Source organism: Pelophylax lessonae, assembly GCF_965119305.1.
Source record: "Pelophylax lessonae genome assembly, chromosome: 3".
Taxonomy (NCBI): domain Eukaryota; kingdom Metazoa; phylum Chordata; class Amphibia; order Anura; family Ranidae; genus Pelophylax; species Pelophylax lessonae.
This window is the reverse complement of record NC_138770.1, coordinates 512,638,224-512,653,633: the sequence shown is the minus strand read 5'-3', so window position 1 is coordinate 512,653,633 and position 15,410 is coordinate 512,638,224.

Genomic DNA, 15,410 nt, shown 5'->3' with positions numbered 1-15,410 from the left:
GTTGTTCTGACAGAAATCCAACAAGCTTCTTACTTCCTGTGCCATCTAGCTCTGCTGCACTGAGATCTAAAGCCGTGTTGTCAACCCTGACCAGTTCTTTCCTGTTGACCATAGTTTATAGAGATGAGAAGAGCAGGAGCAGCTCTGTAGAAGAGAAATGGGCAGGGCTGACAAAACTGCTTGAGATTTCAATGCAGAAGAGGGACGGTGTTGTCAGCAGGGCCGGTGCTAGACTGTTTTAAGCCCGAGGCAAGATCGGCAACTTGCGCCCCCCCCCCCCCCAAAAAAATAAAAAAATAAAAAGGGAAGGGGTTAAAAATGGATTTTTGTAAAATCTTACCGTAAAATCCTTTTCTCTTAGCTCATTGACAGACGTAGTCCTCGGTGATACACCACCTTCGGGTTATGTTGCCTCCACAGGAGCAGGACTAGACAGGAAATTAAAAAGCTCTGGCCACACCCCAGGGGCAGTCCCAGAGGGTATATCCTCTCTCTCTCTGCCTCAGCAAATCAGTTATGTGAAAAAGCAGTCTTTAGAGATTTTAACCCAACTCAAAAAAACAGAGGGGCGGGGACTACGTCTGTCAATGAGCTAAGAGAAAAGGATTTTACGGTAAGATTTTACAAAAATCCATTTTTCTCTAGCGCTCATTGACAGACGTAGTCCTCGGTGATACACCACCTTCGGGACGTCCCAGAGCAGTATCACAACTGAGGGGTGGGAAAATGGAAATCAAATCCCAATCTAGAAGGCCCAACCGGTGCCAACTAGAAGTTTACAATGCTCATCCTTAATGATGAGACTCAACAAAAAAAAGAGAAAAAAATCTTTTTTTTTTTTTTTTTTTTTCAAACAGAAAAAACCCTCGAGGTAGACCACCGGTCTCCTCAAATTGCGGCCTGCAAAACCTTGCGGCCAAATGAGGCATCCGCCGATGCCGTCACATCAATTTTATAGAACTTTGTAAAGGTATGTACCGACGACCAGGTGGCCGCCTTACATACCTGGACCACTGACGCCTGATGGCGAAAGGCCCAGGAAGTACTGAGCGCTCGAGTGGAGTGCGCCCTAACAGGGAACGGAGGACTCTGACCCTTAATAGAATAAGCCTGTACCACCGTTTGTCTAATCCATTTGGCAATGGTCGCGGCAGATGCAGGCAAACCCTTTCTGGGGCCATCCGTGATCACAAAAAGTGAATCCGTCTTACGGAATGATTCCGTAGCTTTCAGGTATACCCTGATTGCCCGAACCACATCTAAGGAATGCAACGCATGTTCCCGATGATGCTTGGGCTGAGGACACAAGGAAGGTAGTACAATATCTTCATTCAGATGAAAATCTGAAACCACCTTGGGAAGAAAAGATGGCTTAGGATGAAGTACTACCTTATCCCTATGAATCACTAGGTATGGTGACTGGCATGATAATGCAGCCAGTTCTGACACCCTGCGAGCAGAAGTAATAGCCACCAAGAAGGCCACCTTCTGGGATAAAGTAAGCAAGGGAATCTCCCTGATGTTTTCAAAGGGAGGTTTCTGTAGAACCGACAAAACCAAATTAAGATCCCAAGGCGGTAAGGGCGCGCGGACTGGAGGAGCCAGGTGCCGCACCCCCTGGATGAAATTCCGCACCAAGGATTTGGTAGCTAAAGGCTTCTGAAAGAAGATTGCTAATGCTGAAACTTGACCCTTGATGGTGCTCAAGGCTAGCTTCTGCTCAACCCCTTGTTGCAAAAAGGCCAATATTCGAGACACCGAATAGGTACGTGGAGGAAATCCTAAAGATTCGCACCACGCAATATAAGTTTTCCATGTGTGATAATAGACTTTGCTGGAAGTCGCTTTCCTTGCTTTAATAAGGGTAGGAATGACTGAAGCTGACAAACCTCTGTCCTTCAGTACTTGGGTCTCAATGGCCAGGCCATTAAACCCAGCGACTGTAAAGCATGATGGTAAATTGGTCCTTGAGACCACAGACACTCCCTGAGACGAAGTTCCCACGGAACGTGTACGACTAACATGTCCAAGTCGGCCAGGCCGGCTTGAGGAGGCCAGCCTAGAATTTCTAGGACCACTGGCGCTGATTGAATCTGAACCAGGCGTCCCTAGAGGTATCTGGCCCCGACCATCCGAGAAAGTCTGGTCGTTTTCTGTTCCCACACATTTATCAGATACCTGATAGTTATCAGGAAAGGTGATCTTTTCTGGTTGAACCTCAGGTACCGAAGTCACCCGACTAGAGGCTACTTGGCCTATCTGGTCAACCAGATCCGATTCCTGTGAGGTATCGGGACTAATCTTGGGAAAAGGTAAAGGAAAAGATCTATTCAGGGAACGGTAACTACCGCTTCCTGTAGTACTTAAATGTTGGAAGGGAAGAATCACACCGGTAGTAGTGGTTGATGCTCGATCTAATGTCCTGAATACCGGTGAAAACATCCCCCCACCCTGAAACCGGGTGGGGACGCACCTTCAGGCTGTGTACTGCTTTGCTTCGGGTTTGGCTGGGTTGGTCCCCTTCTTGAACCCTCCTGGAGGAGTCTTGCCTTTCCCGCTAGTACCAGCCGGGCGCCCTTTATGGGCGGTAAAGAAAGGTCCTCGCTTGTTGCGAGGTCCCTTAGCTTTAGCAGCCTGTGGCAAAAAGGTGCTCTTGCCCCCAGTGGCATCCTTAATGATTTCATCTAGGTTGGCCCCAAATAGACGATTCCCCTGAAAGGGGAGATTTGTCAAGGTCTTCTTGGAACCTAGGTCAGCTGACCAGCATTTTAACCACAGCACACGTCTGAGGATCACTGCTAACTTAGATGCATGCCCTAATAAGGGAGTAGTGTCCAAGGCTGCGTCACAGATTAACTGTAGCCCTTGTATAATCTGTTCCATCAAATCAGATGTCTCCTGGGGAATATCTTTTCCCCTAAGATCTTGGCGTACCATTTTCGCCCATTCCGTAAGTGTCTGGGAAACTAGACCAATAACAATTACTGGTCTAAAAGCTGACCCTATCAGAGAGAAGATGGTGCGGGACTCTGCTTCCATCTTTCGATCCACCGGATCCTTAAAGGACGAAGTGTCCTCCACTGGAATAACCGTGGCTTTATTCAGCCTGGAAATAGGCGGATCCACGACTGGTGGTACCGTCCATTTCTTAATGATGGATTCCTCAAACGGATAGCGTCTAGCAATACGCTTGGAAATAGTAAAGGTACGTTTAGAATGCTCCCATTCTCCTTTAATCTGATTACCGAAACATTTAGGTACAGGAAAAGCCTTCATCGTCTTGATGGGCTTATTAGTACCAAAAGTAATCTCTGATTCAGTTGCCTCTGCCGGTAAAGCCTCAAGTTTTAAGGTTTCCTGCACTGCCACAACTAGTGCGTCCACCAATGCTTCTTCCTGAATAATAGCAGGAGAAGAAGCGTCCTCCTCACTGTCTGAGGGGGCTTTACCTGGGATAACAGCCCTTGCAGAGGAACCTGCAATTGCCGTGACTACCTCCGAATCTGAATCAGAGGTGTCAGATGGTATAGGGGTAGGCGGGGGTCGCTTCCTTGACCCCCGTCCCTGACAGGCCGCCTCCACCCGAGCCACCATAGACTCCAAAATTGCTGTAAATGACTCTATACTCTGTGCACCGGCGGGTCCCGTGGCCCCCTCGAGGGAAACAGGTGGGGGAATATGTGTGGCAGGGTCCATGATAATTCCAGTTACTTCCTGGATAATATAATTCAAAAATAAAACTTTTTTTTTTTTTTTTTCCCCGACCCCCAGCGCCACAAAAGCCCCTTAGTGTTACCTGCTAGGGATCCCTATCGATCGAGAGAGAGAGAGAGATAGACCCCCAGGCTCACCACTTGATGCTCAGAGTTTAACTGCAACAGGTTACAGCGCTGTCTTGACAAACAGGAAGTCTTTTGGCTGGCTGCCCAGGAAAAAAGGAGGCGGCTCCGCCCCTCTGTACGCCTTCCGGCGCCTCCCCCAAGCTCCACGAGGTGTTTGGATCACCTCAAACATGGCTGCCCCCCATGCTGGAGACACGAGGCTACGCCAAAATGGCGGCTCGTGCGATCCAGCAAAAAAAAAAATGGCGGCGGCCCGTACTGAATAGCGGTGTGCTGCAGAGCACACAACACTCTCTCTGCATGGGGATATGGCGTGGTTGGCGGTACCGGCCCTGGCCTGCTAATAGCTGGAGATCTGATTAGGAAGGCAGTCTACATGTCCGTGGCTTCTGACTGGTAGGTAGCTTATTCTTAACCCATAAGATTCCCAGAATGCCACAGATTACATCTTTAAACATGTATACAATTAGATTGTTAGCTCCCAAACCAAGCCTCCTGGCTTTTTGCACACATAAAATCACACTCAAAGTAGGAGGATCTGTGTCATGTTGTAGGATAGAAAGGGACTCTATCTTACCATACAGAGAGGGGCCCGCGTTCACCACAAAACCCGTCAGGGGGAAAGGGGGAACATACTACTCACCATACCGGAACCAGGCGGGCACCAACTCCTGACAGTACCCCTCTCCACCGGGGCGGTAGGGCTGTTGACCGATACGGACGCCGTGACTCATGGTCTTTGGCGTTTCAGTGAGACGTTTAACTCGCGTGGACAGTCCTTTAATGGGACTTTGTCGCGGCCGACCCAGCGCGGAGCTATGGCCTGCACGCGCTCGTAGGCTGAACTGGGGTGACCACCGGATCTCAACATCCAGCCCGTCGCCCAGTTCAGCTTTCTTGCTTGAAGATCTCACAGGAACACTGGAGAAAAAAAGCTGTCTAAAAAATCCTTTAAGAAAAAATTCTTGCCAGGACCTAAGATCCAAGCAAGGTATCTAGGTCCTTACTCCTAACTAGACAGAAAATAACTGATTTGCTGAGGCAGAGAGAGAGAGGATATACCCTCTGGGACTGCCCCTGGGGTGTGGCCAGAGCTTTTTAATTTCCTGTCTAGTCCTGCTCCTGTGGAGGCAACATAACCCGAAGGTGGTGTATCACCGAGGACTACGTCTGTCAATGAGCGCTAGAGAAAAACTGCTCTATGTCATATCCAGTGACCCTGATCTGATGGTTCCTCCATGTAATTCTGTCATACCCAGTGATCCCAATGTTCCTCTATGTCACATCAGGGGTCCCTGATGTTCCTCCATGTCATGCCCGGAGACCCTGATGTTTTTCCATGTCACACCTGGGGACCCTGATGTTCCCCCATGTCCCACCTGGGGACCCTGATGTTCCTCCATGTCCCACCTGGGGACCTCAATTCCCCATGGCACACCCAGGGTTTCCAATTCCTCATGGCACACCTGGTGACCCCAAACCCCTGTTACACCCGGTGACCCCTCTCCCCCATGTCACACCTGGTGACTCAGATTCCCCATGGCATACCTGGTGACCGCAATTCTCTTTCACACCAGGGATACTCCATGTCACACCCAGGGACCCTGATTCCCTGTTCTGGGGACACTTACTGGGCAGTATGAAGAGAGGGGCCTGCACTCTGCCCTCCTTCACCAGGATCCTGCTTATTCCTTCTCCCAGGACGCTCCTCTCCTGGACCAAAGTGCTCACCACAGCTCCAACCGGCTCCTGGTGGAGGGAGAAGCAGCAGTCAGAGAGCTCCGCACCTCCTTCATCACCAACATCCTCAGACCATTCCGTTGCCTCGTCGCTTCTGCTCCAGTAAAGGTGCCGCCCTCCAGTGCCAAGCTCCGGCTCAGGTTCAGCTCTCCTCCACTCCCTGCTTAATACCGACCCAGGGAAATGAACGGCTGCCCACCAGCTCAGATTAAAAAGAGTCACTTCCCGCCCAGGGATTAGGCCACTCAGCTCCAGACGAAGAGGATCATTATGCAGCTAGCACTCCGGTGGGCTCCTTTCCTGCCCCTTGGGGCTCCCCCAACAATGGTGGAAAGGCAGGGCCTGGTAGTTCTGCCACTGCCCCAGATACCTGGCATCTTCCTCTGTCCCTTCTTCCTCCCCCACTGCCGCCCCTTTCCTCAGCTCACAAGGATCATTCATTATGGAGCATGAGTGTTGACTCGTGGCTGCGCCCCTAGGTGGCAATGCACCCTAGGCGGCTGCCTAGTTTGCCTAGTGGAAGCACCGGCCCTGGTTGTCAGTTTAATTGCAAATTTCGGACCAAACTGTATTTCTAACAGATCAAAATTGACTTTTTTTTTTCTTGCAGAAGTTTTAAACACAAGATATGCATGTATTCTGCATATGTGCTGCATTCTTTTTTGCCAGACATTTTATTATGTAAAAGAAAACCTAGAGAAGTGAAAGAAAGCTTGTTTTAGCCTTCCTTCCTACTTCTGGGCAATTTCCATGTGTAGTGTCCCTTAACCCCTGGGAGCCTGTTAGAGACCCCAAGGCATTTCAAATCTCAAGACAGAATTGTTGACACTCTGAGGTGGAAGAGCCTAAACTGGCAAACTGGACTATTTAGACTTTTGAGCAGTTTCAAACAGCACAACACCTTCTAGAGCAGTTGTCTCCAAACTTTCTAAACAAAAGGGCCAGTTTACTGGGTCATTGACTAGAACCTGGGTCATTGGGAGTAGAAAATGTCCTGGTGTCCCGTGGAAGTATACAATACCATATTGTTGGTGTCAATGGAAGGATTTGTGCCCCATCATTGGTGTCAATGGAAAGATTTGTGCCCATCGATGTCAGCAACAGGAATGATGTCCCATTGTTGGTATCAGTGGATGGAATAGTGCTCCAAGGGAGAGATAAAGGCAAGCAAAGGGCTGCATCTAGCCCCAGGGCTGCAGTTGGGAGACCACTGTTCTAGAGGGAGTAGACAGAACTCTGCAATGTCCACAAGCAGTATCTTGTGCCCATCTCTCCAGAATACTATGATTTCATAGTGCACCTCTTCCCCAGTTGCTCCAGAAGGTAGAGCAAACCTTTCTAGCCTCAAATCCAGCTCTTCCTTTTAGTCCAAATCCCTTCCCAGTCAGAGGCTATTGATATAGTGTGAACAGTGTTGTAAACAACTTCCTCTCTCCACTACTTGAGTTCTTAACCACTTCCTGTTATTCCCCCATCACTTTACAGGTCCTCATAAAAAGGGGAGATTTTCAGCTCCCTAAAACATGTCATAGACTGTTGTGTGTTGCTCTCATGCTAAGTTTCAGCAGCAGGCCTGGGAAGCACCACCCTTCAGCATTACCTCCTCTTCTGGCAACAGCCCATGAGACAAAGACCTTTTTGAAAGCTCACCCAAATATTTATATCCTCCCCCAGCATGCACCACTGGCAATAAACCCTCTTTTCTATTAAAACAACATAAACCCACACACACACACACACACACACACACACACACACACACACGCACCTTTTTCTTAATCGATATACAGCTGTCACATGACCCAGATCTTTCTCAGCTTGTCTGCAGATAAGGAGGAGGAGCTTATTTTCCTCTGCTGCTGGCTACATGTTCAAAATAAAAACAAACAGCCTTAAAATACAGAGCAAAAATAAATGATCATCAATAAACTGATTTAAATTGTCATACAAATATATATTTGATATCAAATCTTTATTATTTTTTGCCCATAACATGGTGTTGGTGTTGCAGAGCTGCCAAAATGGCTCTGCAAAAAAAAAAAAAGTGCTAGCTGCATTGGGGACTTGGACAGAAGGGGGAAATGGAGAGCAGCAGGATCAACCAGGTTTTTTTTTCAGAATACAGAAAACTAATCTCATAGTGACTGAGTGTATGAAAAGCATGTAATACAGCATTTGAGGATTTTTAGGAAGTGGGTTTAGTGACAATATAAAGACCTAAAACTTAATAGAAGCAAAACAAACAATTCAAGCTCAGGTTAACTAGATTCTACCTGCAACACTAAATACAAGATAAGTATATCCCAGCTTACAGCAGGATCCTCACATAGCACAGTGCTGTCACAAAAGCATGTCAATCCATACAACTTCCGGCGTGGGGATGACATCACTTGTAAGAGGAGGCAAACTAAAACATTGAGCAGTATGTGTCCCGCCTCCCATATTTCCCAAAAATATGACATTGTAGCCACACACGAGCGGTAAGTACTTTGATACAAGGCATATTAGAGCAGCTACAGCTGATGGCCTTCTGCAAAGTTCCTGAAAAAGCTGTTTGGGGACACTGGAATTCCTCCTAGACTTATGCCCCATACACACATGCAGATTATCTGCAGACTTTTGTCTGCAGACTTACCAAAACCATATAATATGAGGTCAAACCTAAACATTTTCAATTTGTATGCAATCCGGCAGGCCCTTGCACTACATAGAAAAGGTAAGTCTGCAGACAAAAGTCTGCAGATAATCTGCACGTGTGTATGGGGCATTAGTCTGCTTGACTGTTCTGCATGCTGGCCACTATTGCAAAGGCCAGCCACAGTGTCCTCCAAGAAACAGGACCCCCTACCTGTGAGGGTAATACACAACATGGTGTGTAAGTATGGATAAACTGGGGACACAAATCAGCACAAAATGCACTTAGTGTGCAATTCTGGAATTGCCATTATTGGCCATATCACAACTTCTGCATATCTTCATTTACCACCAACATGCATTTTTCAACACGGGCATGCATTTATTCACTTGCCACCACTGCACTGGTGTACCTTTCTATATTCATCCTGTTCATCAAACGGAATCACTATTGTTAGTATACTGTATGTTAATGCAGACCATCTTGCTGCGAGTCAAAAAAAAGCATCTAAATGCATCAAGAGGAACTAAACTGCAGTTATGCAAACTACATGTAATTGGTTCTGATTAAATAATTGTTTGTTTTCTTGCATTTTCTCTAGATCCCCCCACTGCCCATCTTCTCAGTACCTTTTAAAGTGTAAATCTTGATCCTAATCTAGGGTTATTTAGTACAGGTTTGCAGACCTTCCTTTGTGCGAAGTGAATGGGCCACTCTGTTAGGCCTCTTTCACACGGCCGCTCCGTTTTTTTTGTCCGCTGCGGCACTTTCTTTTTTTTTTTACGGACAAGGATGACACTTGTGTCATCCGGTCCGTATGTCCGCATATCATCCCATCCGTTTGCGGATGATATACGGACATAATGTTAGTCTATGGGGATTGCGGATGTCAGCAGATGACACCGCTGACATCAGATTTTGCATCAGTTCCGTTTTTTAAAACGGAGGAAAAATAGGGTTCTGTTCCGTTCCAAAAAACGGAACAGAACTGAAAGGACAAAAATCCTATGTCAGCGGATGGTCATCCGCAATCCCATTGACAAGCATTATGTCCGTATATCACCCGCAAAACGGATGGGGTGATATACGGACATACGGAACGTCGGTGTGAAAGAGCCCTTATAATCCAATGATCAGTCACAGCATTGTAATAGCAAAATGATAAAAAAAAAAAAAAAAAAAATGAAGATACATCAGCTAACACCTTAAGCTTTCTCAGGATGCAGGGGGATAGTGGATGAATTTACACCCAAGACCACAGTTAACGTTAATTAGCCTACCTAAATTAATGTTAATTGTTTTTGAAAGACTATATGGTACAATGTTTTATTAAATATCCTGCTCAGATTGTTATAGGCTGACAAACAAAAAAGGTTTAAAATAATCTTTTTTTTTTTACATTGCACGGTCTCCTTTTCACAGAAAAAGAAATAAACGCAGCTCTGAACAGGAAGTCTAAATTCAACCACTCTCTGCAAAGTGTACATTATTCATTATGTTTTGGTCCAAAAATATTTTAAAAGTGTAACTAAATTCGGCCCAAGATTCTCCAATGTATATGTATGCATGACTGTAACAGACATTAGACCGGCCTTTAACCTTTTCAACACAGAGAAACCCTTGAAATAAAACTTTCCGGTCTCAGGGAACCCCCTGCTAAAAAGGACTAGATCTATAACTCATGATATATTAGGGTGATGCTCAGTGGAAAAAATGCTCCTTTGGGTCCTTTCACACGGGGGCCTCTGTGTAGCGGATCCCTGCTGAGCAGGCAGATCACAGGTTGGGGTTTGCTCCGCTGATGCAGAACGGACACAGAAACAGCCCGCTGTTCTCTATGGAATGATCTGGTGGAAACAGACCGCCTGTCAGTTTCCATCAGACTGTCATCTGATCCGATAGACGGATGGGGGAACGGATCCTCGTTGTTTTTAGCAGACAGGACCAGATCGGATGTAAGCTGGTGTCAGTGGACACATGCTAGCCGAGACAGCTCCATAGAGAGCAATGGAGGTTCTGATCAGGTTCGCCTGAAAAACAGACAGGTGGATCCAATCGGAATGTCAGTGTGAAAGGAGTCTTGGAGGCCCAGGCTAAAGGGGGAAAGAGTTAAGTGTGTGTGCCTGGGCATTTTGGATCCAGCCAACTTGCCAGCAATATAAATCCGTAAGGCGGCTGGGTTCAGGTTCGCTGGCTGTCAACTCTCAGGACAAGATATACTGTGAAATCATGTGGAGGAGGAACTGGGGGCTCCAGAGTTCATCCAAGCATAAAAAATGCCAAGATGGACTATTACCTTGCGGAGGTGTGCCTGGGCAGCCATTCAGTTGTGGTTGGGAAATGGACTCTGTTCACATTGAACTGTATCGCTGAAGAACTTTTTAAGTAATGCTGCTTCAACTGTTCTGAACCTGGTCCAAAGTTAATTATAGGGATCCATGTTGGTTCAGGCGTTTCAAAAGAAGTGGGGTCTATAAAGGGGTATGAAGCTTAACTAGTGCAAAAGGGTAAAAAAGGCGCTCCAGTCAGATTAACCACTTTGCCGCTGCTCACTAGAGCTCTACTGCGGCAAAGTGGGGAATCGAGTCTGGAGATCGTCGGGGGAATCGAGTCTGGAGATCCTCCCGCTTGTGTAAACAGAGCGGGCGGATCTCCGAAGTGACAGGCAGGGTCAGATTGCAGGGTTCAGCTTAGCTGAACCTGAGATCTGTCCCTGTGCCACTCAGTCACCTCCCCCCACACACGTTAGTAAGCACCAGGCATACATTAACCCCTTCCTCTCCAATAAAATTAACCCCCTTCCCCGTCAGTGCCATTTTTACAGTAACAGTGCATATTTATAGCACTGATACCCCCAAAAGTGTCAAAAATGTCAGTCAAGGGTCCGATCTGTCCACCACAATGTCGCAGTCCCGCAAAAAAAAAAAATCGCAGATCGCCACCAAAAAACGACAGAAATCTTTCTCTTAGTTAGTAAACACAATAACTTTTGCACAAACCATTCAAAATACGATTATTGCGATTTTTTTTAACAAAAATATGTAACAAAAACAAAATTGGCCTAAAATGATAAAAAATTTAGATTTTTACATTTTTTTGGGGGGGGAATTTCATATTAAAAAATGTGAAAAATATTGTTATTTTTTCAAAATTGTCGCTATTTTTTTGTTTATAGCACAAAAAGTAAAAATCGCACAGGTGATCAAATACCGCCAAAAGAAAGCTCTGTTTGTGGGAAAAAATGACGTAAATTTCATTTGGGTACAGCCTCGCATGACCGCGCAATTGTCAGTTAAAGTCGCACAGTGCCGAATCGCAAAAAGTGGCCCAGACGTAAGACAGCAAAATCCTCCGGTGGTAAAGTGGTTAATAAAGAAATGCATGTTTTTTTTTGTTTTCCCCATATACATACATACGGAACCACAACCCACACTGTACTTGTGGACTTCTGTCAGTATATGGCTTCCTCCCAGTCGTGAACATAGATACCAGATTTTCCCAGCTGCACCATAGAAAGCTAGCCGACAACTTCACTTGTACTGCAATCTCAGTTTATTGAACAGTCACACAGAATTTATATACAGCACACAGGTCAGGGGTTGCCTGATTACATTATCCTATGCAGATGAAATTGTATACAGAAATAGAATTAACCTGAACTAATTATCTAGTCATCTGGACAGTACAATGGGAGGTCATTAACATTTAACAATGGAACAGACAGACTAAACACAATCCACATCACACCTCAATAGACAGACAATAGGAAAAGACTGCCAGTGACAGCCTGTCTGTCTCCTACATTGAAGTACATGGAATACACATCTAAGCATTGCTTTGATTATTTAGGATTCACAGACTTCATGGCAACAGGCTATAGGTCTCACAGTGTAAAGTGGGATTAAATCTTCCTATTTCTTGAGAGATATTGTTAATAAATATTACTCTCCCATTTGAAGTTATCCAAAGCATTTTTTCAGTGTCCATAAGTATCTGTCTTTCAATTCCAGTGATGGTAAGTACAGTCACACTTACCTAGGTGGATGCAGCATCTGTCTGATGCTGAATCTGTCCCCTGGCGCCTCTGCACAGAGAACCAAGCAATCGAACACCACCTATTGACCACCACAGATCATTCGGATCTGACAGCTCCCAAAAGTAGAGGGCTGCTGACTGTCAGCCAGTAGCTCTCTGCTCTGCCCCCTTCTCTCACTGGAGCGCTGGGCTGTGGAGGGGCCGGCTCAGGCTCTCAGTGGCTCGCTCAGAGCCTGAGTGATGTCACTCCAGGCACCTTTCGGATCCCGACTTCCATTATCACGAGATGCGGTGCCTGGACTGACTTCTGTGACGTCAAAAACGAATAGCACTTCTGTGATCCATAGTACAGCCAAACGAGCTTTAGCTATACTTCTTTAAAGACTTTATCACATTAGCATATCTCCAAAGTCGGACAATTTCCACGACTTAGAGCATGAATTTGATGTGCCTTTTGTGCAATTTTGATCCAACTTCACACTGTATGGATCAAAGTAGCATCAAAAGTCACACCAAAGTAGTGCAGGCATCTTTTCAAAGTAGCTGTGACTTTAAGTCACACAGATTTGAATTAGTGCCATTGAAAAGAATGGGGTGCAATTCGTCATGCACCTTTGATGTCCACAGTCCCATGACAAATCGAACAAGTGTAAATGGAGCCTAAAAATCAGCAGCTACAAAAAAAAAAAAAAAAAAACACTGTAGCTGCTAAGTTTTATTAAACAGACACTCGCCTGTCCCCGGATCCAGCGATGTGCCCACTCGAGCTGTTCTTTCCGTCTGTCTTCTGTCCCAGGCACTAGCATCTCAATTGTGGGCACCTGACTGACAGCTTGTGGCTTCACAGCCAGGTGCCCGCTGAGCATTGTGAATGGTCCTGCAGTCATCTGGGACCTGTGATGTGTCCCAGAAGACAGCAGGGAGGGAGGGGGATGGAGAAGCAGAAATTCCGCTCAGATCATCTAGGCAACTTTTACCTAGGCGATCCAAGCAACAATTGGAGGTGGTACCTAGAAACCTGCCCCACTTCCACCCGAAAAAAAAAAAAAAAAAGAAGGTTCCATTTCCAATAAAGGAGGGGGGGGGGCGGGGGCCTTAGAATGGAATTTCCCCTTTTTTGGTGAAGCTCCGCTTTAACTAGGCAAGGCAAAGTGGAGGAATGTAGTTGCTATGAGTACCCAAGTACTGACTCGGTTTCCAGTAGCAACCTTAACCTAACTCACGTTATGGAGATCCATGACCTGGTGCATGCATTAAGTCTGTGCTATGTGCATGCGGGACCCCACTCTGATACTGGGAGTGAGGTACGCTGGACTGGCAGAGAGGGCATGGGCTCAACAGTGTCCCTGCTAATGCAACATACAAGTTACAGGGTGTAGTGACATGGAACTGAACTTTTCAGGTGAACTCTGCACTTTTACTGTACTCAGTGTTGTGGCTCATATCTAAGGCAGGTAACTGCCCTAATATTAGACTTTACACATGCCTGCATGCTCCACCTAGTCCTGGGCATTAAGGAGTGCGCTCTGTGCAAAAAGTACAATGGCATACAGGACGAGTAGGCCCCACCCACATGTGGTCATTGGGAAGAACTATCCCCATACAGATAGCTAAAAAGATCAGTGGTGTCAGTGGAAAAACGTATTTATAAAGGCAGAAATTGCTCAAAGAACACCTAGCAACCTTTGGAGGAACCCAAGGTTTCCATGGAATCCTGGTTGAGAAACCCTTCATTAGACTGCAAGCTCCTATGACATGAGGAACTCATAATTGCAGGTGTTGTAGACCGTGCAGAATTGAGAAGGATATATAAAATGAATAATGTATCGCTACCCCCGTAGGAGCCACTTGATTTAAAAAAGGTTCACCCTGTATGTGCAGCCAGGCGGGAGTGCAGCCAAGCAACCAACATTTGTAACAGTCAATGTAATTGTTGGTTTTATATTTATTCGGGGATGTTAACTTGGATGGGGTATGGGAAAGGTCCAGGACGCCATTAATCCATTAACTTTATACACTGAGGACTCTGTCCCTTTAGGTAGTCTTCAGACTGCCCAGGAGAAGCCTCTATAATGTGGCACAGTCTCTAACAGCAAACTTCACATACACTACATCAACTGTATTTCCACTCCTCTTCTCGCCCCCACAGTCTTCAAATGCAGTATAACACAGTCCTCACATAGCAAGGGGTGTGATCCCTCCTGGCATCTCTGGAAACTGGCTGGACCCTGTGCCTCGCTGCTTCTATCCCCTCTTCTGACTATAGGTTCAAATGAACAGATGCACCGCTTTCACTAATCCTTGTTTCTAAGGGGGATGTTTACAGTACAGCTCGCTGGGGTGCCTGCTCTTTACCAGCATTAGGAATGCCGGTAGCCAGCCCTGACTGTAGTGCAGGAACAGCAGTGGTCACCTCAACCAGACATCCAACCAGAGGCAACACCCTCCCTCCACCCAGGGCACCCCCCCCACCTGGCTCAAAACTTAATCTGCATCGCTCCACACAACTCCTGCCACATGGCAGGCCCCAGTAGTATTTATGTGGTGCCCACCCCATCAAGCTCTTAGCTTGGGATTGGCCAGGGCTACCACAATACTGCCAAGCAGTGGTTCTCTTCCCGGTGGGTCTCTGGGGAAACCATGTAGATTTCTATCCCGGCTGCTAAGGGGGACCCAGCACAGCCAACCCACCTGGGTCTGCCCTGCCTACCAAAAAGAGAAATAATTACCTATCTACAGACACTTCGGTAGTACCTGAAGGATGCTACAATAAAATAGGCATATGCATGAATTGTGATAAACAAAAAACATATAATTTGGATACACTGGGAGTCCTTATTGAGTGCAGACAGATATTACTGAAACTTTTGAGGTGTTCTTTTAAAGTAGAGGCTTTGAGTGACTTATGATAATATAACTTGCGCTTTTAAAAATGTAAAATCCATATGTATTGAATGATTAGAACTTCAACATACACACAAAAAAAATTAAAAAAAATGACTCGCCTGAAATAGAGACATGATGGGGAGGTCTGCCAACGTGACAAAGTTCATGATAATGCTCAGCAATCAGATTTTGCAATCACAATGTACGTGCTGTCTAACATGGCTAGTTTATCAGTTCACCATGTTCTGATGTCTGTCTAATAAATACTACAT